Here is a 27,615-nt window from a genome sequence, read left to right as displayed (position 1 = left end):
TTACTCTGACTGCTTCTCCTCCTAACTAGAACCCTGATTTAGTGATCAGGAGAAGAGATTTTTATATTATGTTTCGAGCTCAGCTTTCTGGCTGCAATCCATTCAATTGTGACATATATCTGAACTAAGTACTTTGTAAGGGGGTTAGCCTTTTGTTCAGGGTGTGTGAGAAATCCTGCCGGACCAGGTTGGCACCAGAAACTAGTATCAAATTGCCTTTGCTGTGAGTGGTGAATAAGAAAATGCGGCCATCAGAAAAGTGGGGGCATTTTCTTTTTTTTTCTGAGCACACCCACACCCAGCACTTGCAAAAGGCTTATCTGTGTTAGAGATACTCTATTTCTCCTTCTTTTAATGGTGGACATTTGGAGAGCGCACTGCTTCTGACTTTTGTCTATTTATTAGAAATTGTCCAGTTATTGCCGGTGGGTGGCATGTGTCAATGCAGTTGAAATGCATTTCCTCTCCTGGATTCCGTGTTTGCCCTGTGCTTGCTGAGGCTGGTTGCTTCTCATTTAATCCACTTAGTCATAACATTTGTCTCCAGTGATCAGCAAACTTCAATGTGAATCCTAGCCACTCTAATAATACGAATGGCAAGAAACCATATTCCTGCACACACCGTCCACATCCACAAATGTGTGGGTGCATGTACGTACTCATACGCCCATATGCTGTCCTTCACAGCGTATTTTCAAATTATATGAGAAAGGAAGAAACTTGTATGGCCCTGTACTTCAATATAGCTAGTCCTCCTGGTTAAATTTAACAACTATATGATATTCTTTGGACATAGAACAAGTATTTTTATATTACTATAGATACTTCTACTTGAAAATTTGAAGTCTATTTTAATTTACCAGAATATTGATTTAATCAAATCATATGCCTAAAATGTCACAAAAAGATCTTTTCCTTTTAAATATAATACAGCTCAACAATCATTAATTTTTCTTTTTTCTTTTTGCTGGCCACCATATGGATTTGAAATACCATTTATTTTGGAGAAAGAGAGAATTATTCCTGATAATTATAATCACCATTTTATATCAAGTGCCAAACTGGCATGTATTATTTTTTTAATACAGAAATTTCAAATAGTATTTAAAAATCCCAGAAAATATACGTTAGTCAGTAAATGTTTTCTTTATCTATACAATCATCAGAATTTTTAAAATTAAACATTTGAGAATTTAAAGTCTAACATTCTGGTTTCCTGCTTCATACAAGTACTTTTCATTCCCACAATTAGCTTAGCGTGATGCTACCTCGCTGGAACTGTTCTAAAGATCACTGGATGTTTTTTCTGGTCTGCCGTCTTAGAACCTTTCAAGTACTTGATCTTTCTCTGTGTTTCCCCTATTGCCAGCTCTCCATATCATCAGCGTGTATTCCTCCTGGGGCATATATATCACAGCATAGATATATAAGTCTTTGTAGCCAAGGTTTTAAATACGTAGGCTTATGTTGGTCAAGACCTGCCAGTGAATGACTACTCGGCTTTCCTCCACTGTTGTGGTTTCTGTGGGTGTTCCTTTGGACCAGCAATTGAAAACTTTCCCTTTTAAAAGAGATACCCCTTTCCATGGGGTTCCCCATGATCCAAGGGGAGGAACTCGATGGAGATCTCCAATTTAGACTCTGTTTTTGTATAATGTCTGGCAGTGGGTCTCTGTACCAGTCCCATCTGCTGCCAGAGGAAGCCTCACTGATGGCACTGAATAAGACACCCATCTTTGAGTGTAGTAGGATATGGGGAATCTGTGGTCATGGTATATTGTATGAGAGGAGAGTCTATTTTTCATAAAAAAGAAAGTATTTTGTTTATTTTAGTATTTTACAATTATGGGTGACCATGAAATTAGTACTCTATTGTTTTTGTTTACTCTGCTTACTTTAAAAGCAGTGTATGATTTTAGGAAGGTGTACTTGGTCCTTTACATTATTCAATTTATTCTTCTCCTTATATCAGGTTGCACATAATTAATTATTTTATAAAGACCACTAAAGGTAACCTTTTATTTCCATTATTGAATAGCGTTGAGTACTTTCTAATTGTTGATTTTAACATATTCCAAGGTTGCACGTTTTGTTGATAGTGGAGTTTGGAAGCATTGAGCTGGTAAAAATTCTATGAAGAAAACTACAGAATTCAAAGTATGAGTTGTCTTCTGATACCACTGATTTCACTAACTATGCCTTCATAACTCTGATCAGTACAATGTCACTGACTTGAGGAGTGCTGAAGTATAGACTTTGCACCGAGAGCCAAGGTTCAACCCTCGTCTTCTGGTGTCTGGAATCTGTTAAGGAAGATAAGTCATGTGCTTACATGACCAGAAAATAAGTTAATATTTGCTGTGTTTGAAAAGTAAGATACAGCATTTCAGAAACAGGCATATTAGTCATACATACCTCATGTATACCGCAGAGGTTTCGTGTATAAAATGTTTCGAAACATTTGAGGTAGAAAGAGCTGTGTTAGTACAAAGGAAGCAGAACTCTAATCCATGATTAATGCTAATGTTACCTTCATCTCAGTGATAAAAAAAGCTGGGGCTTTTGGACTGGAGCTTTAGCAAATAGGTTAAAGGTGATAAGGTAGGGAATGTTAGTATTAAAGTGGTCAGAGGTGTTGTGAGAAACATTCCACATCTCCCAGCATCACTTGGTGCATTTAAGCTCGGGGTGTTTATAGTATGGTGTTACTGACTTGGGAAGGACATTTTATACTACGGTGTTAGACGTCAGTATTTCAACTACCAACAGAGGGATTGAGTATTCATTTGTTTCTTCCCTGGAAGACTGCAAAACTGCTTTCTTCTTGCCCTTCCTTCCTTCCTTCCTTCCTTCCTTCCTTCCTTCCTTCCTTCCTTTCTTCCTTCCTTTCTTCCTTCCTTCTTTCCTTCCTTCCTTTCTTTCTTTCTTGTTTTTTTTATTTATTCATTTACTTGTTTATTCTTTCATTCATTGGTTTTTGGAGGAAAGAATTTCTTTCATCTCACACTTCCAGTAACAGTCTATCTGTTAGGGAAGTCAGGGTAGGAACTCAAGACAGAAACCTGAAAGCAGAAACTGAAGTAGACCCCATGGAGAAATGCTTGCTCAGTCTGCTTTCTTTATCATTCAGAACCACCTACCTACCCAAGGGTTGCATTGCCTGCATCTGGGCCCGCCTACATCAATTGCCAATAAAGGAAGTGCACTGTTGACTTACCTTCAGGCCAGTCTTAGGGAAGTATATTCTCAATTAAGAAAACCTCTTCCCAGATGAGTGTAGGTTTCTATCAGGTGACAACCTACCCAGCACAATTGACCCCCTTGTCAACATTTCATTTAAAAAACATAAATAGATAAGGAGGATCACTTCAGGTCTATTGTGTCCCGTTCATTGTGAAAGCTCTTTACAGGTGCTCAGAATTGACCCAGATGATCTTTACCAACCTACAGACAGTATGTAACCAACACCAAATGCTTTTAACGGCTAGTTGTTTCCAAAGTTCCTCTGACTTGGCTCACAACACATCTGGCTTTACATTTGGCATAGCCCTGAAATGGGTACAGCAGCAATTCTCTGGAATGATCAAAATCGTTCAAGGCACAAAGTAATCTTACATATTTAAAAATCTCCTTTATACCTTAGCCATACAGTTGTTAGGAATTTTTGAAAACAGTCTTTGTTTCTTTTCTCTCCAAACTTTAGAATTTTGCCAGCAAAGATCACTAAGGCTCGTTAATGTTGCAAAGACTTTAAATAAAATTTTCCTTCACAGATTCCTTTCTGGATAAGCCGGTATTGATTGCAGATTGATTTTTTTTCCGACTTATTTTATAGTTTTTGGAAGTCCTTTTTTAGGGTTTTGAAATCTTAAACAGATTTTCTTTCTTTCTCTCAGCAGTGAGTGTAGAGTTAATGTGTCCTGCTTTATTCTAGTTAAAAATAAAATACCAGGAGATGAATAATATTAAGGTGGATGGAGTTGACCTGGGTCATTGTTCAATTTTCCTGAAGTATGGGTCATTGGACGCTTATGCTCTGCACACCTCCATTTCCACTAGTGCTTTCCAAAACGGTCCATCCAGAAAGACAACGTCTATATGCTTGACATTCAGGGGACGTGTGTAAAAGAGTGCAATGTCCCCAAAGCAACTGTATAAAAGTTTAAAAGATAGTTTACCCATTCGTGGACCAACAATATAACAATTTGATTTCCTACTAAGGATATAGAGATAAGGAGTTTGAAATGCTGCAGTAAGATTTTATAGGAGTTTGAAAACTTGATCCAATTGTTATTTCACATATAAACTCTATATTAGAGTAATTATAATGTGCTCACATGAATTGAGTCTAGAGTCACCCATTTACTCATGAAACTCAAAAGAATGGCTAATTAGCATAGAGCCTAATGTTGAATATTGCTTATTCAGTGGTGACCTAAACATAAATATTCCTGTTCTTAGTGAGGTAATGCATTTTTTAATACGTAAACTTTCAAGGCTCATAAACAGGAAATATTTGTTAATGCTTGCAACCCAGGGATAAATTAGAATGAGTTCACCTCTACTTAGTTCTTTTATAATCATCAGATTGATACTTTAGGAATTCAGTGTTATCTAAATAATAATGAAATGTAAACAATCAGTATGTAAATAGAAATTCCTAAAAACTTGATCCAGAAAGCCAGTGACTAGTGTAGTCTTACTTTTGTATCAATATTAAAAATGCTTTTGGGAAGCCTACCGATGTGCTGACACCAGCCATGGATGGCAATAAATATAACATGTTTGTTAACATTAATAAACTGGATCCAAATAATGGCAAGCACATCTTCATAGGACTTCATAATAGATTTTATCATGCATAAAATCAATATACCCAGTGATGCTACTGCATTAACATTAAAGAATAAATGAGAGCAAATTGTATCCTGAGATTTCACCATGTTTAGTAGGGTCTTAAAACATGGATAAGATATATTTGAAATAAATTTTGCACAATCTTTTTGACGTCACAGTTACCCTGGAAGGAAAGGACTCTTCCAAACTAAGTAACACACACACACACATGTGCTATTAACAATACATATATATATGTGTGTGTGTGTGTGTATTATAAAATTTGGTTTTAAAAGTCACTTGTTTTTTTTTCCATTGCGCCATAGTATATTCCAAAGACTATTTTCATGTCTACTTATAGCCCTTGCATTAACATTACTGCAATGCCGTCATCTATCTAGCACAATTGCTTTCAGATCACTAATGACTCTAAGAGCACTTGTTCCCCATCATAAACTAGTCTGTAGAAGGATAACTGTGATTGCTGATTTGAAAGAATCCTAATTATACACAATACCATGGAGTAGATGAAGAAAGCAAAACAAAAGCAAAGCTAAAAGCAAAACAAAACAGGGTAAGTTTAGGCCTCTAATTGGAGGCTACACAAATCCACAATGTGAACCCTATGATACCAGGAGTGACTGGTTTTCGTACGTATTGCAAAATGTATATGATGCTGGGAAGAACTCAGGGGCCCAATTCCTTTTGGCAAATTTTGGCTTTGGGTTCTGTGGAAGAGAACTGGCATGCTATCTGAGTATGTGAGGCTTCGGTTCGTCCCTTGTTGACTCTTCCTAAAGAGGAGATGCGGATAGCCAGGCTTCCCCACTGGCTTACCAACTTCTCGCCTCACATACTTTGTGCTCCAGTTCTAACCATTAGGATATTCAAGAGCTTTCGTCGAAGGCCAATGAGAATCCTTCATTTCTTCTAGAAAGTGGACACTGTGGTTACTAATGGTGTATCACATCAGGTTACTCAAGCAGTCTTTACAGCCATAAGATAGACTATGCTTTACCGAGCAGCCTGCCACATGTCTGAATGTGTTACTTTTGTAGGAAAGAACGGAGTAGAGGGTTGGCTTCTTAATTACTTTTATCTGTTAACCTGGTTGATCGGTTTCTTAGTTTTAATCAAATATAAACTTAAGTTGCCCAATAATTCCTGTCAGAAATAGTGATGTTTTCTGTTATTTGAACAAGAGACAGACAAAACATATTATTTTTTCCCGAGTCTGAGATGGAAGAAAACAATAGTCAGTATGTTCTGCTTCTGGGACTCAGGAGAGTAGTGGAATTCGACCTTTCCTGATCGCACTGGCTCATCTTGGATCTGGTTCCAACAGTTGTATTTTACAGGAAGACGAGAGCTTGATATGGTCATGATTTACAATCTTGAATGTGAGACACTTGAGTATTGAAGAAGTCCTTTAAGGAATAAAGCCCATCACCAAACATACCCTCTACATGGGGTAGCTCAGAGTTTTGAGACACAAATACAGGATCAGATGTAATAGGATCAAGTTTAATCAGCAGCTTAAATTTGTTTAGTTTCACAAAAAGTAGGAGATATCACTCCTGAGAAATGATGGACTTCTAGATCTTAAATATTTTCCCAGCTTAATTTGCTCAACGCATATTGTATCGAAGAGATCCCTCCCTTGCTAATATTAGGGCTCTGTTGCAATAGGATGTGTTTCTACGCTTACAAATAATGCGCTGTGTTCAGTGAAGCAGGCACACAAAGTGACTAAGGAGAGGAAGCTGTTCACCCTGCTAGCAGACACGGATCACTGAATGTGATATGAACACAGAGATGATACAGTGCAAAGAATAGTAGAAGTAGATGCTGTGTACTGAGTATGGAGGCAGGGTGCAAGGATCAATAGTAACTTAAACAGGTTTTTATAGGCTAACGAAGAGATTAGGAACTTAGAGTATGGTTTCGAAAAGCAAGCATCTTAGTTGAGAAGGTTCCATCAGTTTTCCTCTTTATAAAAATATATTTTTATTATTCTGGAACCTTTAAAAATGCCTTAATTATTTAAATGGCAAAAGTTAAGACTGATGGTGGATTAATAATCTTTGATATTGTTTCTCTCAATTTTGCCTTTAATTGGTTAATCTTTTATTATATTGGATTGCAGTCATTGTGGCGGTTAGGTTATGTTAAAATTACAACTGTTTCTGTAAGGTTCTGTGGTGAGCCCAGCTTCATCTTGACAAAGGGAGCTGTTTGCTTGCAGAGTGGAAATATACTGGTCCATGCTCCGCCCACCTAGCCATATGCTGCTGTCCTTGTCCTGCCCTTATCTCCTGCTCCTTCCCATGTGCTTGTCCGCAGGGAATTGATCAGCTGGGGAAAGAGAAGGCCTTGCCAAACAACTCTGATTGTTAAAATCCCTGGGAAAGGTCACTGGTGCTTGATAACATATTGGGAATCTTAAGAACGACTGTTTAGTTTCCTGTCTCATTTGTAATCAAAAGGAACCCCATGTTGAAGAGGGAACTACAAACGTTGAAAGAATCGGATTCACTTGCCCTATATACTCCAGCCTTGGGCAAACACAACTGTATGATAGGGAACCTGCTTGAAATCCTACCTGGTGTTCTGCTGAAAGTTACAATAGCAACGTTAGAGAAGAGCAAGGGTAAGACCCAAGTGTCTGTTTCCACTATACTAGGGTTCAGAACTGATCCCTGCAGACAAGCCTTCCCTTTGAAAACTGAGTGTTAAGTGCCTGGTACATCTTGTTAGTGGTTTCCTGGGTTTAGATGTTTGGGGAATGAGACTCCCACAGGTACCCGCCAGAGAGATAGGAACGTATCTGTAACTAGGAAGAGGAAGGACAGTCCCTGAGCGGTTGAGGCAGTTCACTGTTCTTACCCTTTTGCGCTTCTTCATTCATGGTCATTATCAAGCTGGCCTAGTCTCTTTGTGCTTTTCTTTGTCCTTCCCCTCACCTACCCCTGGGCCTCCTGTCTCTTTCTTTCCACTGGCATGCTTCTCAAAGCCCTGCTCTCTGAACCCGTGCCATCTGGAACAGTCGCCCCTTATCTCAGCGCCCCATTGACTTGCCTCCTGGTGTAAACTCTTCGGAAAAGTTACCTCTTCTCTCTTGGCCTCCACGCTGAAGTGTATTTTGGACAATTATTCATTTCATCGATAAGTCTCACGTTTAACCAGACTTTATAGGAGGTGTTTTTGGGTTGCTGTAAGGCCTGTTTGCAAGAACATGTTGTTGTCCTGCTGGCCATAATGAGACAATTATTTCATAGAGTGATTTCAAGGGGTAATTTCCGTTGAAATATTGGAAAAAAAAACCAACAACAACTCAGTTTTGTCACCTGGAACCAATCATTTTTATTTTGTTCATTGGTTTCTGGATTTTGAGCGTCAGGATGGTTCTAGGATAGGGATGGAGCATTGAATGATTTGGGAGATTGTGGAAATACGCTTGTACTTTGCAGGTTCTCAGGTCTGTGTTAGGACTTGGTAGGGCCGGATGTCCTGATTGTCCTGGGATTTTAAGAAACCGTTTTTGATAGTTAGTTTGAGAATACCACAGCATTTAAAGTCATACAACACCCCTTCAGTCATCTCTGAAGAATCAAAAGCAACTAAAGGCCCCCTCCCCACCCCACACTGTACATTAATGCCAAGGCATGAGGTATGCTGGTTCAGTCTTCCAGGTTTCCTTCACTTATTTGCTTTTGCATTAACGTTGAGAATGCTCTTCAGGAACCAGTTCGGCAGATGAGAACCAGCAGGTAAATGCCCTCCGAGAAGGTTGGTTAATGCTGCACTTGTTTCACATTCCACGTCACTCTGTTTGGACTGCGTCTTTAAAAATTTGAAGACGTTAAGAAAAAGTCAACACTGAGGCAAGTAGAAACTTCTGTCATATGCAATGGCTAAGGTCACTGGAGCTCTTTGTTCATTGTTTAGTGAATACCAAGATGATCATATCACAAATGTAGAAAGTTTTCTGAAGTGTAATTATTATCAAAGAATCCAGTAATGTCAGTAAAGGTTTATGTTCTTATGTCCTTCTGTAAAAACAAGAAAAAGTCAAAGAGGTTTCTGGGGAATGTAACTGTCTTCATAGTAGTTTAGCTCTGAAAACTAATAAGTGAAAATGAAGTTATTCAAAATATATTGTGACATTTTTTCTTTCCCCTACTTTATTATCTATTTGATAATATTTACTTAGAATTTTATTTCTCCATTAAAGAAGAAAACAGAACGTTGACAGGTAATCACATATCACAAATGACAAGCAACAACAATAGTGAACTAGTCTAGAAGTTTTTAACAGCCTGTCAACCTAAAATTCATGTTGCAATAGTTATTCTGTTAAGGGAGAATGGGAGAATCACAAACTACATTTTGGACACTGGACATAATAGCTCCAGGTAGGATAAACTGTATATTGGTTTGCTTATTTATTCTATATTTATTTAAACAAATGTCTGTCAAGAATTTATTTTTAATGAGCCATACACTTATTTGAGCTTTACAGATAAAAAATAAATTATCAAAATCCCTGTTGCTCTAAAAGGTTACATTTCATTATATTTCAATCAAATCAGTGAAGGACTGCTGTTGTGTGTTGATTGGCTTTTATAGAATGTACTGAACTGAGAGTGTAATTTAGTGGTAGGGTGCATAGTTGGCGAGCATGAGATTCTGAACTCAGTCCTGACACCAAAAACAACTAAAGCGAGAAAATAAAGACAAAGTACACTTATTCAATTTGATAGTAGGATGTAGTGTATAATCATATGTAATATATGTACATACGTATGTTTTATGAAGATGAAGTTACAATCACTACATCACCCTTGTATCCCTTGCTTTTGTCTGTGCCGCTTGCTGCACATTTGTGATTATCCAGCTCAATCTGCAGGGTGTCTTATCTCCCTAATAGGTAGTGATGCATTTCTGTACTCCAGTATTCTGGGAATGAGTGACCTCTGGTCAGCGTTCAGGTCAAATTTAATAAATCATTTCTTGAATGAAACTTGTACTCTGGATTTCCATGATTAAACTCTGAAGGTAAGAATATTTTGGTAAAAAAGTAACTTATTTTCAATGAATTGTATAAAGGAGAAATTTAAATTATATGCATGTTAGTTAGAATAACTTATATAGCTATCTGATTACTATAAGAAGACTATTAATGGAATGGCTTAAATATGGCGGAGTTGTTGGTTGTATCGAGTAAAATCACTAAGATTATCTCTAGGCTAATCTACTAAATTCAAAATGCTAATTTAGTCCATTAAAATTATTATAAATTTACATTTTATTGTATATTGTTGTTTACTACGTTTATTAAAATTTTTCATATGCCCAACTTAGAATTACCTTAAAATGAAATTGTAGGCTTATATGTCTTCTCTTTAGAAGCTAAGAGGGGGAACAGCCCTTGAGAAGTAGACAGCTTTCAGCCCTGGGTTCCATCGCAAACAATAAAAAAAAAATCAATAAATAATAAAGTAAAAATTATTCCCTTCATGTGCATTTAATTTTACATTGAAGTTGACTAGTTATATATGTAAGTGATGGGATGATTGTTTCCTTTGGATGTGAACTAATAAAATGTCATAGACAGAAAGCAGATCAGAAATAAAGCGGCTCCCCCATGACATTTCATCATGTGGAGATTCCAAAGTACATATGTAACCACATTTATTTTCTGGAACTTGGGAAGAAACTTCAATTCTCTTTGGAACAAGATTACAACATATTTATTTTGCTGAGTCTGTCCAGAGGCAGGAAAAAATATAAAAAAGATATCCTGTTAGATTTGGTGACATAAAGGTCAAAAGATAAACTGTAAGTGATCTCCGTGTTTATTTTTTTGACAGTGTTAAATTAGCAGCCGCTCAGCCTTCTCTCCGAGAAACACAACCTGAGTAATTGAACATGTCGCTGGGGAGCATACTTGGTTAACCTGATTCCTATTATGTTGACTTGTCAGGGACCAATAATTAAAGCAGAAGAGCGGTGCTCATTAGTGTCGGCAAGATGATTCAAAGAATAAGAGAACGAAGTCCTTGAGATGCACCTGCCAAAGGCAGGCCTGCCTAGAGGTGAGAGCAGCCAGACTGGCTGGATTTTTCCACCATGCTAGCATTCTAGTTGTGAAAAGGGCACACTGAATTAAGTGTTGCGAACATCTCCTTCCGGCACAATTGATGAAATGCATTTCATTTTTGCTTTTGAACATGCTTTTCACCCATGTCAATTTTTTTTTCTGCACAATTATGCTTTTAAGAGTAAGGAATTCCTTGAAGAGAGCAGATACAAGTCTATTGAGAAACACTTTAAAAATTTTTTATAATGATAATTATTTCATTCATTTTACTGAAAAGTCTATACCAATCTGAATTTGCTTCTTTGAATTCTCAGGATGCTGCACATCAAATGCTTTGAGTTAGCCAGTGTTCGTGATGAAGACTTTAGGAATATGCCTTTTCCACATTTACTTTGCAAAAATAAGGACTGTTAAAATGTATATTTAACTGAGGTAAAATGAAGGCAGAACACAAGCATAGTCTCTCAGGATACCTAGAAAACCAATAATTTATAACATGAGCAAAACTGTGGTTAGAGAACAATTGGTGTCAGTACTGAATACTACAGAAACGTGGTCAGAATATCCTGAAATGGGTTCTTCTTATTTTATAATTGGCATCTAAGTTAGGCTCTGATTCGATGAATCCATGTTAGAATTAATGAAGTATCCAAATGTCCATATAATTCTTAAAATTTCAGTCAATTTATTGCATTATTTTTTCAGTTATTGGTTATTCTACAGGTTGTATTGTAGTGATGAAGTCCTCATTTTGCTTCAAGTACTTCACTTTAATTTTTTCCTGAGTCCTGAAACTCAACATTGCATATGCCTTTTACAAGGCCCCACAGTTCTGCTGAAATCTTTGGTTTGATGTATAATGTCCAACCAAAAATCTGATTGTTCTGATTCAGTTTGAAATCAAGTCTGTATGGAAGCCCTCCCATCTGTGAAGCTTCCAAAGCCTCTACAGCAACTTCTTCATGCTGATTTAAACTTGTATTTTTGTCTCCTCCATTTGTACTAAGTCCCTTAAGGACATGGATTGACTCTTGTTAATGTTTGTATGTCGTGGTTGGAGCTCAGTAAATGTTGGTTAAACTTAATCCAGGAGCAGAAGACATCCTTTTGGATAGTTACATATTTTCAAAGATACCAACAGCTCTAGATGTTAAATAGAACAACCCCCTACTCTTTGCCAAGAATTCCTTTCTGGATGTTCTTTAACAGATAGCTCCTATCATGGCTTGGTAGAACATTCCCAGAACTGCAGAAATGGACACATAGAAACCAACTGTTTCTCAACCAGACAATCTTAGTTTATAAGAGAATAAAGTTTACCATTAACAACGTGGACTTTACAAGAATTATCTTTTTAATTAATTAATTAATTAATAAAAATTTCCACTTTCTCCCCTCCTTCCAATACTCCCATTCCCCCCACTCCCTCTCCTCCCTCTCCAGTCCTAAGAGCAGTCAGGGTTTCCTGCCCTGTGGGAAGTTCAAGTTCCTCCCCCCTCCTTCCAGGTCTAGGAAGGTGAGCATCCAAACAGACTAGGATCCCAAAAAGCCAGTACATGAAGATGAAACAAGACCCAGTGCCGTTGTCAATGGCTTCTCAGTCAGCCCCCATGTCAGCCACATTCAGAGAATCCGGTTTGATCACATGCTCATTCAGTCCCAGTCCAGCTGGCCTTGGTGAGCTCTCATTAGATCAGTCCCCATGTATCAGTGGGTGAACGCACTCCTCGCGGTCCTGATTTCCTTTTTCATGTTCTCCCTCCTTCTGCTCCTCATTTGGACCTTGGGGGCTCAGTCCAGTGCTCCAATGTGGGTCTACGTCTCTATCTCCATCCATCGTTGGATGAGGGTTCCCTCTGATCCTGCCTTCCTTGCTCACGTTCTCCCTCCTTCTGCTTCTCATTTGGACCTAGGGAGTTAAGTCCAGTGTTCCAATGTGTGTCTCTGTCTCTATCTCCATCCATCGCCAGATGAAAGTTCTATGGTGATATGCAAAATATTCATCAGTATGGTTATGGGCGAAGGCCAGTTCGGGCACCCTCTCCTCTACTGCCCAGGGAACAATCTGGAGACCTCTCCTTGGGCCTGGGAACCCCTCCAGAATCAAGTCTCATGCAAACCCTAAAATGGCTCCCTTAGTGGGGATATATACCTCCCTGCTCCCATAACCATCCTTCCTTTCTCCCCCCCATTCCCTTCCCCCAAGCTATCGCCAATCCTCCCCCTCTCCTTTCTTTCTAGCCCCTTTATGATAAAGAATTATCTTTAATATTTCTAATATCTTTCAGAATCAGGGACTAACATTATTATTTCCATCCTGCAGATAAGGATGATGTATTTCAGAGAGGCTTGATGACTTCCTTAAAGCCTCTGACATACTTAGCAGGGTGCCTCCTTGGGAATCTACCTGTTTCTGAGTTTTACTTTAGAACGTCGATGTTTTCAAGCCTGTAGCTGTCTCCTTTACTGATTTTTCTCCGTCATTACAAATATACTTGTGGTTAGTTTTCTTCAGTCTCCTACCCATGTGTGTGGAGGCGGTGGTGTTTATTGTATTGCTTTGCTGCTACAAACCCGTGCCATGATAAACACTTCCCCCAGCAGGTCCTTACATTACGGTAGGACTAATGTTTACCTTTAACCCTCCCTGTAGCTTTTGTGGGATCTCTGCGAGATGGTTTGTAACGAGGTGCTTTGGCAGAATAGGCTACTAGACTAGGACTTTCTATATCTCTTTTTGAGAACAAGAGCTACGGAAGTTCAGTAGGAGAGACCCTCAACTTAGGGTTAACTTAACCTTTATGTGGGCATGGAAGAGTCAATCTTTTGCTAATATTGTAGGGTTGATATTACCCATATAACCACTTCCTGCACTGAAACCTTCCACTTTAGTCAGATCAGCTTGGGCAATGATTTTATTTTCTAATATGCTATGATTTTGAAGGAGCAATCTTATTGAAAACCTAATCAATATTGACTCTTCTGACAGTTATAAATGTTGAATACATGGTCACTTGGATGATTATTGACAGCACTTGAATTTAATAGTCGTGGTTTTAAGCCACGATCATTATTTTCCTAAAGGTTTCTTTTAGTAAAGGGAAGGGAGATAGTTCACTTGACATTTTTACTTAAAAGTGAGTTTCTTGATTAAAACCATAAAATCTCAGCTTTCACCTTAATTCATACATCCAATATCCTTCTTCATGGTAGGGTGTGATAACTCAATTATATATTCTACTCAGATTGTCTCTCATCTGTTCCTCTAAAAAATGTTAAAGCACCGTTGAACCAATTTTTACAGTACTATCTATTAATCAGAGTAATCAGTATTAATACACTACTTTACCAGCTGAGTGCCACTTGTCACTAATATGACAGGGTAAATTTTACATATCTTTTTAACAAAGGCTTTCATTTAATAGGAGGGAAAAAAAAAGGAGGTTGGAATTTTAATTGTTAGCAATCAGAAGTCTGTGTGATTAAGACTGGCATCCTGAATCAGACTCGTTAGCCTCTACAGGAATGTATCTCCTCTCTCGCTAATTCTTTCATGGATCTAAATGCAGTCTTATTTACCAATACACGAAACTTTAATTATAGATAGAACCATTGGCAAGTTATGTCTTTTAAAAGTAATTTCTTGTTAGAGTTAAGCAATTTAAATCTTGTTTTGGCTGGACAGCTCCCTTCTCTCTTTTATCTTGCTTGCCTTAGAAATACGTAAAATCTCAAATATCCTCAGGCCTCGAAGTCAATCTTTGATTTGTAAAATGGCCACTTTTGAGAGCTGACTTATTCTGGGTGAGGACTGTTTTATGAAGCGGTTTCTGTTAAATCTGGATGATCCTTAGCGCCACTGCAATTTCTTTTACCCAGAATTTTCATGTTTATCATTATTTAGTTCTATACTAAGGTGTTAGGTGTTCCACGCAGATAACAGGATACAGCAGGAGAAATAAGCACGTGACATTGGAAAGACTGGCATATGAGCAACTGCTTCTCTGTAGTGAGGCCTCCCTGCATGGGGAAAAACAAGGGCAGCAGGTTTGTAGGCCTACTCTTCAGAGAGGATGTGTTGGAGAAAGCAGGCAGAGGCCACAGCAAGAAGTCCTAATGCTTCCCAAGCTAGTTAGGGCAATTGCGTAATTGTTGGAGCATTTCACTCCATGTGGTAGTGTTGAAGACAGACTACCATGTAACTTGCTGCAAATCCAGAAATAAGGTCAGAAATCACACCTATCCCTTTACAGAATAGCCCACAACTATTTACTCCACATTGCCTAGCAAAAACTCAGAGAAAAGCAACAGTCAAGAGGAAGGGAAGAGAAGGAGAGCTGGCGGGGGGGAGGAGAGATAGAGAATGAGAATCTTTGGCCCTCCCTTCTGATTCAAAATAAAAAGAAATGCATAGAAATTTGGTTTACCAAATTATGAGTAATTAAAGCATCTTCTAAGGGTTTGATGTTGATGAGACTTTTTAATGATTTAATAAAATTAAAAGTAAGATTAAGTAAACTTCCCGTAATTTGGAGTCTAGATTAAGAACTAATTTCTAGGAAATTACTGTCAGTGATAAATCTCAAATATAGTTGGCAAGTGAGTGTAATGTCAGTTTTATTGTGTAAGCGTTTGAACTTGGTTTTGTGAGGAAATGGAGTCCAGGGGTTGGATGCCTTCTCAGAGCTATCTGATGACTGCCTCTTGTCTGGACTTGTGAGCATTTGCCTGACTTACTTTAGCCAACCCAGATGTGCACCCAACAGTGAAGTGCTCTTGTGTGCACATGTAAGGAAATTTGAAGGAAAAAGTTGCTTATTCAGATCAGTATAATGAATACCTCTGAAAACCGATTTGCCCAAATTGACAGGTGTCTCTTATATTGGAAGTTTGTAGCCTTGCATAATTTGAACATATTTCTTAAAAAGCAATGTTTCTGGGAATATTTACATAAACACTGAAATCTCTCTCTTTTCCGTGTCTGTGATGAATTTTTATTGAATATGTATTATTTTCCTGCTTTGTTGCACCAAAAAGGAATTTGTCAAGTCTATGTCTTCATCTGTACCAAGGGTAATATATGATGACTGTTGCAGTTAAAATTTAAAATAAATGTTATTTCAAATATCAAATCAATCAGTGAAAGCCTGTCAGTAGAATACTGAGTCAGATGGTAGTCAAAGGAATATCAGTTATCGCTGAAGGATTTTTAATTTTTTTGCATTATAATTTTGTAGCTAGTATCTGGACTCTTGTTAAAAATCATATAGAACATGCTTTAAACATATATCTTTTGTGCTGTATATATGTGAATATTTATGTATAATGCACTCATTTATTTAAATGAGGGGAATAATTACATATACTGTAGAAGCTATTATGGCTATGTCTGACTTTATTTTTATTTTAGTTTCAAATTGTCTCAGTATAGAATAATTGGCATCAGTGAATATTTTGAGTTGTTTTGATACTGTTCTATTCTTCAAGATGATTAAATAAAAGCAGTGGGCAATGTCCAATGTTCTGTTCTACCGAAAAGAGTATATGTACTCTTTAGACAATATACCTGTAAACATACCAATATATCTGTAAATATACCAAGTATTAAACTCTTAGATGATCCAACAAAATATGTGCACAGTAGAGGAAAGAGAAGTGTAGTTCAAGTGGCACAGTCACACAGGTTGCCATATTGACAACAATGGAAGAAAACGCCATGGAGCCATAGACCAAAGTATGTTAGATTATTTATTTTAGTGTACTTGGCCATTATCACAACTTATCCTGTGATAAATTCTGTCCCAAGAAAAGAAAGTAAAAGCTCCAGGAGGGATCCTTTCCAATGATGAGTGTGAATCTATTTTGAACACTAATGTAAGGGCTACAAATGATAACCGTGCTGACGCATAGAAGGATGATTTGAAAGACAGTAACAATCCAGGTTTTTAAACGTGTGCTCTGACTTACCTGTTCAGCCAGAGTATATGTTCTGCCTCCTGAGTTTTCAAGTGTGCCAACCTAACAGTATGTACTTTAAGCAACTTTGAAAAACTGGGAACTAATTTTCTGTGGTTTCCCTGGCCCTTCCTGTCCATGCTCCTTTTTCTCTTTAGGTTTAGTTACATAAGTAATCTGAAGTCCATATAATATTCCATAAAGTGTGAGCTTGAACCTAAGGTATGTTACATAGCTATAATCCCAGCACTTGGGAGATAGAAGGAGACATAGGACTTCAAGCCAATCTCATCTATATAGAGAGTTGTAGGACATCCTAGGCTACATTGTAACTTGTCTCCCCTGCAAAAAAAAAATTTAAAAAGTTAAAAATAATAATAGTAAAATAAAAACTGAAAAGCATAAGCTGGGATCATCCTGTACCCATTTCACTGGAGAATCTTGTCATTAAATTAATTGAATGATGGTTTTAGCTGCCACAGATGCTAAAAGCACTGGTGGGCATTAGTGCCTCTACATCAGATAAAGTCTTCCGCTTGGGTTCACTTGGTGTAATCAAGTCTATGTTAGTCTATTAGCCACCAAATGGACTTTCACAGGTTTCTGTGTACCTAGTATATTTGTTGAGTAAATCAATACAATGTAACCTTTTGAGGAGTACCTAGAAGAGTTTCTTGCCACCCTGATCTGCCAGCTCTTCTACTAGTTAATATCTGCCCAGATGCCGGGGAGGCAGGGTTTCCAGCTGCTTCCAGCCCTGTCTTATAGGCCGTGCTGTTCTTCTGTTCTGTTAAGTTCTAGAATCTTCAATGATCCTTTCAGAAGGATCACTGTTAGTAGCCATGATTTCCATTTTTCTGAGGAAGTATATGAGGCCTAAAGGAAATTAGTGACTGGCTCACAATCCAACAGGTCTTCTTTGTGAAGAGCTGGGACCAGAATTCAAGGTTGGGCATAGATCTTCCCTGCGAATCAGTGCTGTTTTCTCTAGGTATAGACACCAACAATCATCTTCATTTTTAAAAACAAACAAGAAACCCAAAAACATTTTCCTGTGGTCTGAAACATTCTTTTATTCTGTAATATTCCAAAGAGAATTCAATTTGATGTTTATGTTCCTTGTTTGTTCATTTTGTCTTGATGGATTATCTTTCAGTAACAATGTGGAAATTTGTCCTAGGACTTTTATGTTTCATATATAATTATAATAGGTGTGGACAGTTTTATAAGCATACGTGAACTCTAGAACATGGTGATTTCAGAATAGTTAGACTTAAAAGTCCTTTAGGTTATGCTAAGGATTTTGTAAATATGCAAATTATTTATAGATGGAAAAGCTATTTTTTGAAATCCACAATAAACTAAGGTAGATTCTTAGTCATTTTGAAGTATCATTTTGGTTTTGGTTTATCTTTTTTGACCTTCATCTGGTGTGCAAAAGAGTAGATGTTGTTTTGAAGAAGTTCTAGAGAAAAAAATAAAGATACCTTTTGATATATATATTTGCTATACATTTAGCTTCAAGTTTTAAACTTTCAGTTTTGGTAAAAATCATTTCTATCTTTCATACTCACAGAAGTGACACCCAAGACTTAGGAGTTTACACAATTCAACCACTTGGGTCTATCACAAGGAAAAACACATTTGGCTCAAAACAAATGTAAAGGGTTGCTTTGAAGGTTCAGCTGTTTTGTCATTTCTAATTTTGAAAGAAATAGAATGGATGAAAACTTGAGTTTAGAGGTATGGCTTCAACAACTCAGAAAAGTCAGTAGAGGCTAGAAAAGCTGAGGCCTGGCTGCATTCTTACACCTCTGTGGATGAGAAGGCCATGAAGGGCATTCATGCCAAACTTCCTGCCCCCTTCAAATGACTGTGGAAACAGCTTACCAACTTACTTGTCTTTCCCTGGGTGTCTCCAGCCCTGCTGAAAATATCTGGTGTCTTCTCTCTTTCTTTCTTTTTCCTCCTTCTGTCCTTTGGGCTTCTGTCTCCCTGAGGACATTAATCTGCTTCAAACCTGCCCTAGGGTCTTCATGGAATTGTTTGTGTTGAGATTAAGGGGAATGCAGATTTGTGGCTTATTGCGGTGGGAATTACAGGTGCTGGTTTCCTACCAGCTTTTGTTCGGCCCACAGAGAGGCGAAAGTGAAGGCTGGTGCCTTTCCCTCATGGAACCCTGATTATTTTGGAGTGGGTCATATTGTAGGGCTTAAAATTGTTTAATTATAGCGCTTGACAGTTCTCTCATAGTAATAATAGTTAGCACTTACACTGCCTGTTTCATCTTCAAAGCCTTTCACAAGCACTAATTAATTCTCACAAGATGCCTGGGAGGGGGTAGCATCACTCCCATTTTACAGATATGGAAATTGATGCAAGCCAGTTAAGAGTCTCGCCATAGGCCACAGTGGGAAGGCAGAATCTAAATGCAGGTTGCAAACTTGGGAGTGACTGGCGCCTAAATCCTTTTCCTTAGGCCTAAATCTGGCCTCCTCCCTCTCCCGGCTCATCTCTTCATATTTCTGTCTTCTGTTTTGGAAAGGACTTGGTATTTTTTTTTCCTCCGGTCTTCTCTTTAGGGAATATTTATTTAACACTGCTCGAAGAAATAAATAAATCATCTCAGTATTGCAGCTTGAAAGACATCATATGTCTAATAAGGACATGAATATTTCGAAATGTCAGGAAATGAATTAGGTTTGGGTGAAAGAAAGGATTCCAAATTGCATTTGGCCTGATAAATATTGCATCCATAAACAGTAAAAATAGCAATAGTAATTAGTTAACCTTGCCAAATAAAGCATGCATTTAAAATGAAACTGACCAGGCATTTTTGTGTCCTACTGACTGATGTGTGCACAGTCCGTTCTCTGACAAAGGAAGAGACTCATTTGAATTGTAAATTGCCAACATGGTAAATTGTAGATTGTAGTAGTAAGACTGTGCTATGCTGTGATAAATTACAAATTCAATATTGGCCAGGCTTCTGAACCTTGCATTTCTCTTCTGCTTACTGGTTCTATATCATTCTTAATATCTTCTGCAAGAAGTTGCATGGCAAATTGTTCTAGATACAGAAAAGGCACCCAGTTGTATTCTGGCTATAAGGCCGCTCTGTGTGGCTCCTGTGACCTTTGACATTTTTCTTTTTTATTGTTGTAAATCAGCAAAGTGTTCCTCGTGTTAGTCCTGCTGTGTGGATATGCAGGTCTTGACACAGTGTGTCTGAAAATGATCTTAATAAATATTGTATTGTAGTCAACAATTTTGGCTAAAACATGTCAAGTGTATATTAAAATGAAATGTGCTTTTGAACAAAAGGTCTCATCAAAATCCTAATATATGTCATGATAAGTGTGCTCTTAGTCCAGCCTTTCATTTGGCAAGTGAGGATCAGAGATTGAATGATGTTAATTGGGATTGGTTTGCAGACATGAGGCCGCCTATGCAGCAGGGGAGCTAAAGAGCACTAGTGTTTCCAAGTGTCTCACTTGACTTCTGCACCTCCTTTATTTCCCTCATTTTCGAGTTTTCATCTTAGAGGACAAATAAATTACTCACAATGTGGGGAGTGGATTTTTACTTCATGTTTTAACTTTAACTTTCTCTTTATTATTTCTGTCTTTCACATCAAGCATCTCAATCCCATTCATTTCCCACCCCCGTGTATCCACCCTCTGCCCGGGCAGCAGCCCCCAAACAAAATAAAATTTAAAAGAAAAAAGCAAAAAGCCAATCTTGTCATGAAAGCTGTAGTGTGACACAGTAAGTTATGCAGGCAGTAGACCCTTTGTCCACACATCTTTACTTGCAATTGTTCATTGCGAAGAGTTATAGGTCTGGTCTAGGTTCAATGCCTACCGTATGCTTCAGATAGTAGGATTCATTTTCTGCTGTGACCTACTTACACATATTCTGAAATGCTATTAGTTGACTTGTTTGTCTACCAAGAATACAAGTTTAAGGAGAATGTTCCAAATTTGTCATGCCATTGAAATTTATGATCACAATTCAACTTTAGTGAACTACATCTTATATAAATGTAAATAATAAATTTGAAAATGGAAAGGAGGTTCTTTAGTGACTAAGATGTTAGTGTTTCAAAAAGATTTGGAGAAAATGTATTATATTACATGCCAACCTAAAAAAAAATTGTAAAATATTTTTGATAAAGACCAAAATTTTTTTAAATAAAATTTAGAGAATTTGTTTAAGTAAAGCAACTTGGAGCTGGCGGTGGTGGTACATGCCTTAGGGTCCCAGCATTGGGAGTCAGAGGTAGGTGGAGCTCTGTGAGTTTGAGGCCATCATGGTCTACAGAATGAGTTCCAGGACAACAAGGCTGTTACGCAGATAAATCCTGTAATTAAATAAATACAATTCAGCATAGACTCATGAATTCACATGGACCGAAAATTTATTTTGTAACTTAATTAATTACTATGCCAAATGAATAAATCAATGGATCACTGAATTAAGATGTTTGTTAGTGTGCACGACAGTTTTTATGGCTACGAATTTAAATTTCTTTTTTAGTTAACTGACTTGATCGGAAAACTGTTAAGGTGATTTGTTCAATAGTAGACCATCGAGATTGTGAAACAAACCCTTCCATCCTTCAAGGATGTGTCTTGGGGTAGAAAATCAAAGCTCTATTTTTTGTCACTGCTTTAATCATTCTATACCGATCATCAACAGATTTTCTTAAGTTTCTCTCTGTTGTAGTTATAGCGATCCTTAGCACATCCCACAGTATTTAGCAACACCTCACTGCATTTTCTTACCAACCACATCCTTGCTAGTTTTTGGTTGCAACATTTGTGTGATGTAAATCCGTGGTGGGTGTTTAGCTTCTCTTTTATGCTGTTTTGTATAGAAACATATTAGGATTTTTTTTTTCTATGAAGGATTTCACAACCCAGGGAAAGAAATACTAGGTTCTGAACTCTAAATTCTGAGTGATGGTTGACCATCTGCGTAATAGAAGGGGTTTGCCATCAAGAGATGACATGTGAAGTGAAAAAACTTCTTTTGCCAAGTGACACCTACATGCCATTTAGAAGCATGCTCTACAGAGGTTTAGGAAGGACAGACTTTCTGATGTCACACATTGGCTCATGACTGTCTCCATAATCACATAGGACAATCAGGGATCGTGGAAAGGATGGTATTGGGAGAATTTGGAAGTGACAGCAGTGAAACTATTGAAGCTCCAAGATTGGGTTCAGGGTTGTTTTAGGCTGCAATTTAGAATTGAATTGCTCTAACTTACCATGACCTGCAGTTCTTTATTTGTAGCGGTGTCGGTGACCTTCCCTATGAATGTGACACTGTCTCATAATTGTCTATTTGCTGAAAGGTCTCCATTTTATTCTTAGGTTTCTAGTGCTTTTGACAGTACAAGCCCTCAGTAGGCGAGTGAAACTTCAAATAAGGAACTAGAAAACTCTTCTTAGGCCCTAACTTTTTGTTAAATGTAACAGGATATGATATTTTTAGCAATCTCAAACAACTGCATGTATGTCCATGTTTTCTTTTCCTGTGGCTTCTTTTGATGCAAACTGGCACAGTAAGTGAATAATTTATAGTATTTGATGTTGCGTTGACAGCTGTTGAAAGATGTAAAAGTTTGGCTGCATAAGAATGGAGTTTAAACTCTAGAACTATTCCTGCATATTTGCTCAGTGGCAATGAAATTGTTATTATGTTTTTCTGATCCTCGGATGGCTCCCATTTGATCTAAGATTGTTATTCTTGCCCCTACTGAAGTAGAAATTATTATTAAGGACTTTAGAATATATTTGGCATCTAACAACATGTAATATAATTCCGTAAATTTTCTGATTCTAAACACTGATTACAGAATACTAACCGCAGCTCAGAAGATGTATTTGAAGACTCACGCTTGCATTTTCTCAAATTGAGACTCTCTTAAGTTTTGCTTACTTACGGTCATTTAGATAGTCATAATGTTTTTTTAGATCATAATAGTATGTATTTTTGTAAAGTATTCTTGGAATTTATATATAATGTTTATAGATGGCTTAGAAGAAGCTTTTCTTTAACCAATTATGTTTCAGTTTCAAGCACATTAGAGTCTGATGACAGAGATGCCCCTGTGACTCAAATATCTCTTTTATGTCCTTCTAGACTCTTATTGGAGTTCAGTATATAGCACTTGAGGATTAGGGAACACTTTGAGAACAAAGATTTTGTGAGAATGTCTTCTATTCAGGTGGTGTCTTCATTGCCATCAGCTGTGGGTTACAGGGTGTGTACATGGGAACGCCATGGATTTGTGTCGCGTCCGCCTTGACCAGCAAGGAAGACGCAACACAGACTCTTCTAACTGTGGTTTATTCAGGAACCTTGAACAACCTTCTGACCTCTCACACTGAGGAAAGACAGCCCACAGTTTAAATAACCTCTGGATAGCCAACCCCAGCAAGCCACGTGGGAAATGCAGATAGATCCAGAAACGCAGAAGCAAGCCAGATCCTTAGCATTAGCCATATATGGAGCACTCACTATTGGGAAGGTGGAAGGCAGAAGCCAGCACCATCTTTAAGGCGCGGCAACACACAGCTCTCTACAGATTTGCATTCTCTCACTAGTTCCATCATCACATAGACGTTCTGTTCACTTGTCATCGCAACGACAGGGGTTTTGGTCACTCCACTGAACACATATCACTTCCCTTGTATTTATTTATCTGCTCGGAGACATTCTGACTCCTGTGATTACAGCAAGAGCCCTGAAGATGGTACCAAAAATGAGGGGGAAAAAAAAGAAAATAAAGCAAAATGAAATAAAACAAAATCTTAGACAGAATGCATGCTGAATCTTTATCATGTACATTTTCTTTTCTTTTTATGAATTTTTATTTTATTTTATTTTCTGTTATTGAAAATGGATATGTTTTGTCATATATCCCTCTACTCCTCCACATTTCTCATTGCCTCCCCTCCCATCTGGATCCACCTCCTTTCTGTATCTCATTAGAAAACAAACTGGCTTCTAAGAAATAATGAAACATAATAAGATAAAACAAAAGCTAATGTGTCAAAATATAACTAAAAAAAAAAAAGAAGAAATAAAACAGCCCGAGAAAGGCTCACAAGAAACAGAATCTCACTTTTACACACACTCATGAAACCAATGAGATTATTAAACTGGAAGCCACATGCAAAGGACTTGTCGGGTAAAAAGAGAGAAGTTAAACATGTAAGTAAAATAAAAGGAATGTAAAAAACAATGTGATTAAATATTCCTTTTTACAAAGAGGAAAAATCCTGATGCAACAATATGGGAGTAGATACCTCCAAATATGCCATTGAGTTTATCTTCCGTGGGCCACCTTCTGCTGGGCCTGCAGCCTACCCACAAGAGCAATTTGTTTCCCCACTCAGATTCCTTTGGAGGAAACTAAATTTTCCTTTGCTAGTGGTTATCAATTGGAGATCTCCTCTGAATTAAGACGTGTCCGCTTCTTCTTTCAACATTAGTGCCCCCTCTGGTGCAGGCCGGTGCAGACCCCATGCATGCTGTTAAGGCTGTGCTTTTCTGTGCACATCAAGCATGTTGATTTAGAGGGCCTTGTTATCTAAGTGTTTTCCATCCCTGCCCCTAGCCCCCCAGCTCTTACACTCCTTTTTTACTCTTCTGCAGGGTTTTCAGGTCTCTGCGGCGAGGGCTTTGCTAGATACCTCCCTTTTAGGACAGAGTACTCCATAGTGTCTGGTTGGGAGGCATCTCTGTATTTGGTCCCATCTGGTGCAGGAGGAAGCTTCTCTGATGGTGACTGAGTAGGGCATTGTTCATATTTGTCTTTTTTACGGCTTCCGTAAGCTAAGCTGCCCCACTAAAAATAATACAACTATGATCTAAAATACGGCCCCGTAGGATTGTGCCAATAATGCAGTACATGACAAATTTCCAAATTTGCTGGCAAGACTGTCAGTGAAATGTGTCATTTGCACATCTTGTTCTTCAAGCAGAGAAAATAATACTTAACCATGTAATAATATAGAGTATTAAATCCCCCTGGGAAAAGAGTTGGTTTTTAAATACTTTGAAAAGAAACTTTCAAGTTAGTGATTTACACAGTTAATTATAAACAACAAGCCTTGTAATTAAGTGTTGCCATTTTGGGTGGAATTGGTTTCACCCATCACTAATCCGTCTATCCTTGTCTCTGGCCTTTGAGAGATTATGGGAAAATGCACACGATGAAAAGTTTAACTTGTCAAGTTTAAATTTAGATGCAAAGTCCGGAATATCAAACACCATAAGTGATAATTATCACCACCTGGAAATAATTTGTACCACTGAGTTAAGTAAGGCATTCTCCTTTTCTGCTGGTGGGGAGTTTTTAACCTCCTGATCACCGGAGCACTCCCGCTGAAGCTTACACTGCCGTGTCTTATGCCTCATTTCCAGTAGTCAGCACAGTGCCCAGGGATTAGCAAAACCCTGGAGGCTACATATTAGGTTGATACCATATGAAGAAGACTAAGCCAGCCCCCAAAGGAAGGAGGTCCTGATTTTCAGTTACTCAAATCAGCTCAGGTTAGTTACAGGTTAGTTATTTGTTCAGGTTGCAAACTGCCTGGATTTTCTCATAGAAAAGAATAAAATATTATCAATAGCATGTAAATAAGTAAACAGTTTATGACACCATCTTACAATACACTTGTATTTTACAATGCAATACTCCTTTGTTAAAAAAAAAGTGTGTGGGTCATTAGTGGTAACTAACTTGTAGTTTCAAATGGGTTGAAAAGATAGTTTTTTTAAATCATAATTGTATACTTAAATGATATTTTGCATAGTTCATCATCAGCTCATTTTAGTGTTTTCTGACACATTTTTATTCTCCAGTGGCTTTTATATATGACTGAATTGCTTAGCTTTTTTAAATTTTTTATTTTCAGTGAGGTATCTGAATATTCCTCTGCAGACAAGAGTTGATTTTAAAATTTTGATTGTGTTTAATAATATTTGATTCTCATTTATCTGTATACTTTCAAAAAATACTTTATATAAAGGTTAAAACAAATCACAACTATGACTGATTTTGAGGGATTTTTAGATAGACTTTCTGAAAAGAAAAAAGAAGACCTGACCATGTAAAACCCTAATGGTTAGAAAGACAAGTATTTGAAATTAACTTCCATATTAACTTAAAAGAAGAGAAGTCAAAAGAGACAAAATTTAATACAGTCTGGCTTGACCTACGATAAGGAGGGGGCAGAGTGCCAGGTGTGTGAACTCCATCCACTCCCCTGAAACAGCCTTCTGCTCATGATCATGGACTTTGTGTCAAAACACTCATGCAAGTCAAAACTGACTAGTACCCTTACTTGGAATGTAATTTAAAGGAAGAATCCCCTAATATAAAATTTTTACATTTTATGTTAATATTTCTAGCCATTAAAATCACATTTTTTTTCATCACCAACAAGAATGGCAGAAACTTCCCCTGGAGGTAAAAAATTGTGAGTTACAGACAGGATGACGGGCAGCACCAGGTATAATAGCACCTCCTGAGTGATTATAGAGAGACAAGAGAATGTGCCAAACAGTGCTTCTTCTTAACCACGATAATGGGATAAACTATGAACTCAGAGACCTGATGAAAATGAGTTCTTTGTAAATTGAGTAAGTGGTACTTCAAAATGAGGGAAAATCAAATTTGTCATAACCCAAGTATTTTTAAAAATACATATTGCAAATCTAAATTTAATTGAATCAATTTTATAAACTGTGCCTTGGGCCAGGCAGTAGTGACACATGTCTTTAAGCCCAGCACTTGGGAGGCAGAGACAAGTAGATATATGTACATCTTTGCGTTCAAAGGCAGCCTGGTTTACGGAACTAGCTCCAGAACAGCCAAGAAAGAGTGCCTTTTTCATTGTCCTAGATAAATGCTTTACATTGATTCATTCTTTGAAAACCACTCCATTTTATTATTTTAGAGTTCAGCCTTAGGAAACAAAGGAAATAGTATCACTGTTGGATTTCTGTGTAGTGGTAAGCACTATATTCATCAGTCACCAGTTAGATATGATCCCTCTGAGCCTGATCTTTTACTAAGAAGCTAATAGTCTCCAGGTTGTATTAATAAGTCTTGTTTTGTTGCGATGTGTGTGTGCAGACCTAGGTGGTTGTGCTGTGTATGGTTGAAGGTCAGAGGGCAGCTTTGTAAGTTTCCTTACTGGTGTTATGGGTCCCAGGGATCAAACTCAGAAAGTCAGACCTGTGTACCAAGTGATTTTCTTCCCTGGTTGTTTTCAAAAGAGTTGAAATACTAGCATGAGGGGTATGTAAAGCAGGAGAGGCAGAAGTCTTGACGAATATATGCGAGCTACCATCCTGCAAATTTCTTTAAAACATTTTTGTTTGCGTTTTTAAAACGTAACCTGCTCCTCTAGGGGAAGACAGTAAGAAATCTTCCAACATATTTTTAAATTTAAAAAGAGCTGGTTATTTCTGTTGTTTACCCACACTGTGATATTTTGTTCTGATGTCATGAGTAAATAATGAAGTACTTTCAGGGGGAATTTCACATGGCAGCTCTGTTTAGCTGGTGGCAGATATTCTGGGGGAAATAGTAGGTGCCCAGGTTTTAGGAAACACTTAGCCTTTCCCATACTGATTGTGGGACCTGGAGAGCTATTCAGCAGGTAAGATGCATTGTTGCCCCTTCAGAAGCCTGG

The 27,615-nt window shown here is 37.7% G+C and overlaps 1 protein-coding gene across 8 annotated transcripts in view; it reads left to right on the top strand.

The window, feature by feature from the left end:
- Positions 1–27,615, top strand: part of Trps1 (transcriptional repressor GATA binding 1) — a 238,857-nt gene that overhangs the window by 94,409 nt on the left and 116,833 nt on the right. The window lies entirely within an intron of this gene.

The sequence above is a fragment of the Myodes glareolus genome, chromosome 19 (genome assembly GCF_982192425.1).
Source record: "Myodes glareolus chromosome 19, mMyoGla1.1, whole genome shotgun sequence".
In the NCBI taxonomy this organism is placed as follows: domain Eukaryota; kingdom Metazoa; phylum Chordata; class Mammalia; order Rodentia; family Cricetidae; genus Myodes; species Myodes glareolus.
The sequence above is the reverse complement of the archived record's forward strand: the minus strand, read 5'-3'. Positions and strand labels throughout refer to the sequence as shown.